The sequence below is a fragment of the Phoenix dactylifera genome, chromosome 3 (assembly GCF_051530095.1).
Source record: "Phoenix dactylifera cultivar Ajwa chromosome 3, Ajwa_hap1_PhDact_Kaust_v1.1, whole genome shotgun sequence".
Classification (NCBI taxonomy): Eukaryota; Viridiplantae; Streptophyta; class Magnoliopsida; order Arecales; family Arecaceae; genus Phoenix; species Phoenix dactylifera.
In genome coordinates, this window is record NC_143192.1 from 32,131,737 (window position 1) to 32,136,373 (window position 4,637).

Sequence of the window (4,637 nt, forward strand, 5' to 3'; positions counted from 1 at the left end):
GAGGAGCAGTGAGGGGAGTGTAGTTTTCATACCTCCCTTCAGGTGCACGGGCCCGTGGTGGGAACCTCGGGTGGAGTGGTGACCTCTGCTGAGGCGGTCCCCGTAGTCGGGGTGGACTCTTCAGGCGGGACGGATTTTTAGCTCGGCGCGGGGATGAGCTTCTGGGCTAGCCACGCTCCTCGCGGCGTCTCTTTTGTTTCTTGGGGTTCTGCTCGACCCCGCTCCGCCTAACAGCCACGGCTTCCTCAGCCTTGGCGTACTTCCGCGCCCGAACAAGCATTTCGGTGAGGTCTGCAGGAAAGTTCTTCTCGATAGAGAAGAGGAACCTGTAAGACCGGGCTTCAGTCTTTAGTGCCGACATGGCGATTGACTGGTCGAGTTTCCGGACTTTCCATGTTGCGGCGGTAAATCGGTCCAAATACACCCTGAGGGATTCTCCCTCCTTTTGTTTGATATCAAGGAGGGAGTCTGATGTCCGCCGCTGGGGCTGGCTGGCGGCAAAATTGCCGGCGAACTACCTGCCGAGGTGCTCAAAAGAGGAGACAGTACTCGGCTTCAGCCCGGTAAACTAAAGCCGGGCCGGTCCTCGGAGTGTCGCTGGGAAAGCTTTGCACATCATGGCCTCCGAGGCTCCTTGTAGGGCCATTAAGACCCGATAACTTTTCAGGTGGTCAAGGGGGTCGGCCCTGCCGTTGTAAGGCTCCACCTGGGGCATCTTGAACCGCGACGGGACCGGCTCGTCTTCAATCTCCGAGGAGAAGGGGGACTTCGTAGTGAACTCGAAGTCACCATCACGTCCCGATTTCCTTCCGTGGAGTGCCTGGATCTGGCGCTCCAGCTTCTCGACCTTCTTGTCGAGTTCATCATTTTGGAGGATCGCTGCAGCGGCTAGTTCGGGTGCAAATTGCCCTGGAACCGACTCAGCCTCCGAAGGTTGTGGCCAGCCACCAGGGGCTCTAACTGGGTGTTCTCTCCAGAGGGAGGCCTGGACTTGAGAGTCCTGACCTCGAAGGGGAAGCCCGCTTGTAGGGGGCTCTGGTTGAGCTGGAGCCGGAGGAAGCGGTGCTATCGGGACGCCCCTGGGTTGCAGGCCTTGGACAGCGGTAGCCAAGGCTTGCACCTGTTGCACCAGGGCATCAAACTGCTCCGGCCGAACTTGAGGGGTGACTCGGCCGGAGGCGGCGAGTTCTGGACAGAGTGTCCAGGACTAAGTGGAGGACGTCGAGAGGCGTTGGAAGCCCCCTTGCTTCTTAGTTTTATGGCAGCAACTCGGGCCCTCCTTCTAGCGCCAACTGTTGCTGGAAATTGGACCCGGGGGCTGCCGCGAACCGAGAGGGGAGGAGCTCCGCTGCCGGGGCGGTGGATGGCGGTGCGTCGACTGGTGGCGTCCTCCTGGAGAGTCCTGCAAGAAAGCCGGTGGCCGGACTTTCCGGCGCCGGCCCTCCGAAGCTTAAATCAGAGGGGGCTAATATGTGGGGGGAGTGAAGGAGGAGAATGTTTGTTCTCCCTTTTTCCCTCTATTTTTCGTGTGTCTGTGTTTTTTTGTTGTCCCCCCTTGTCCCCTTCCCCAGGTTCCTTTTTATAGAAAGATATTATGTTACCTGGGAGGTGACAGGAGAATTTGTCCTCTTTTGCGATAATTGGGCACGATCTTGCTTATTAATGGCGTAGTGGAAAATAAGGCCGGAGTCAGGGAGCTGTCACGGTTGATCGGACCCGTTGGGGTGGTTGAACCGCCGGTCGTGGTGAGCCTGGGGTTCGTAGACGGCAAGTGCATTAATTGCTGAGTGAACCGGTGGTCAGGGTGAGCCATACGCTTTGATGGTTCAGTGATCCGGAGATCGTCATGAGCCGTGTTCATTTAATGACTGAGTGCATCGGAGGCCTGAGGGGGTCTTATGCATTAATGATAGGTCGTGCCGAGTACCTGCGGAGATCTCGTGCCTTGATGACTTAGGGATGGTGGCAGATTGTAGTGGAGTCATGTATTTAGTTGTCAGATCTTTTAGAGGGTTAGGCGGAGATTGGGTATTCGGCTAAGGCACGGGCCCGGCACAGGTGCCGAGCCGAGCTGGTCGCCTAGCGGAGTGTCATGTGGCGGGGTTGCTTCTGGTCGGCGCTTTCTAGTCGAGCGTCTCTCTGGTCGGCGCTTTCTAGTCGAGCGCCTCTCTGGTCGGCGCTCTTTAGTCGAGCGCCTCTGAGGCATGACTTGGGTGTTCCCCCCAACAATAACAAATATAGTTGTTACAATCTTGAATGCTGCATCACCTCAGGTGGGTCTTCCTTCAACAAAAATATAAAATTCAGAATGTTACTTTTGCTCTGAAGGTCTCTTATGCCTCATGTGGATTTAAAATTAACAATTTTAGTGATGATACCATGCTTTGACAGTTTTATGCATAGCTTAGAAGAACATAAACTATTATATTATTAAATATCAAGCTCAAAGCTACTCATTTTCAGTTAGCTCTAGCTAATTAGTGTTTTTCCTTTTATTGCAACTATATTCACGCACAACCACTCAACTATTCGGTAGCAGTTCCACCTCTACGTACTGCTGCATCGTGTTATCTGCTATAATGTTACATGTTACATTTACATGTATAACGGATCCCATCTCAAATTCAGTGACCTAACAATTTCTATGCCATGATTCATGAAGCAATTGTCACATTAATTCATCTGTCATTTCGCTTTTTTAACAAATGTAGACTATTCACCTAGTGGTTAGCATCATGATATTGTGTCCATGATTGTGCCAAGTTGTCCAAAACCAAAAGTTTTGTAAAAAAGTGATTCAAAATTAAGGAAATCCTTTTTTTTAATCAAAAAGTTACAATTATCATCTGAACTAATTCCGACGGCCAATGTCATGGCGCCAGCGAGCATTTGAAGTTCTGCGTGCACTAATAAGAGTGGATATTATTACTTATTAGCCTCTGTTGTTTGTGCTCTTAACTCTCTTATTGCTTTCTCCCATCCCTATGAGATGATTGTTTCCTCGCTTTGTTGATCATCTTCCAAATCCCGGCATTCTCGGACCAATACATATAAAAAGGAAAGGAAAAGACAGTTTCCTCGTTTATCACCTTCCTCCAAACCATAGCATGGAAATAAAAAAAAGTGGAAAAGAATACCTCCTCTTCCTTATCGCCTTCCTCTCATTTATAACATTCATAAAGGAAGACAAATTTTTTTAAAAAATTTTATCACCTCCCGCTAGCCCTTAGCATGTAGAAAGGGAAGAAAACACGGTTTCCTTGCTTCACATCTTCCTGTAACCAATAACATGTCAAAAGTAATTGTTAAAGAAGAGCCAAAGAATCAGGGTCCTCCCATTACAGCAGATGGACCCAAAGATTATGGCAAGATTACAGGATTTGTTAAGGACCGACCCGAAGAATCAAGATCCTCCCATCATGACAGTAATGGACTCGAAGATTCTGGAGGATTAGATGATTCAATCACAATGATTCTTGCTTTACTTGCTTCATGTAATCTTGTGATTTGTTTTCCAATTTTGTATATAAATAGGACTATGTACAGGACGACAACACACCAGAAAATTCTCAATATAATCTCTTCTTCTCTTTCTCTTTATGCTTTCGTTCGTTATCTAGCTCTGATTTTTCATGGTATCAGAGCGTAGGATAGCCAAGTTTTCTTTTCTTTCCGTCGATTTTCTGTTCAAGCTCTTAAAAAACAGAGCTTATTGTCTAGTTTAGATTTCGCGGAAACGAGTTTTCTTTTTCCAGTTAGGCCGAGTGGTTCACCAGAAATTTGTTTTAGCAACTGTGCTTTTGTAGCCGTGCTGCTTATATTTATCTACAGTTGAGACATTTTGTCAAACACCTAGAGGCCTGTTTTTTTTTTCTGATCCACCCACAACAAGAGAACCAGACCCAGGCCCGCGTATCTCTGCTGCGCTTGCATTGCACCTGATCCGTGCTCTTCATTCGCCCCCTGTCGCACCAGATTTTTTTTTAGCATCTTTGGCTCAAGCAAAAAAAAAACACTTATGGGTAGTGAAAAGCAGAGTTTTGAAGATCCAAACTGCCATCTTTACCTCCATCATTCTGACCAACCAGGAGTGTTATTAGTAGCCCAATTTCTCACAGAAGAAAATTACAACTCATAGAGTCGTGCCATGATTACAGCTCTCAGTGCTAAGAACAAACTTGGATTCATTGCTGGCACTATTTCCAAACCAACAAGTTCATCATCAGCCGAATTCAAGCAGTAGGTTCATTGCAACGATCTAATAAAGTCTGTTGCTTAATTCTGTTTCAAGAAAGATTTCATCAAGTATTCTTTATTGTGATAATGCTCGTGAAATTTGGGTAGATCTAAAAGATCGTTTTTCTCAAGTTAATGGCCCTCGAATGTTTCAGCTTGAACAAGACATTCATAATCTTGTTCAAGGCACTATATCTGTCACTACCTATTTCACCAGATTGAAGAGTTTATGGCACGAGTTATCTGCACTCCAATCAATTTCGGATTGTTCTTGTGGAGCAATCAAGGAGGTTTTTCAATACCAAACACAACAACGTACCATGAAGTTCCTCATGGGACTGAATGATACTTATGGCACTGTTCGAGGTCAAATCCTCCTAATGGAACCTCTTTCTTCTCTC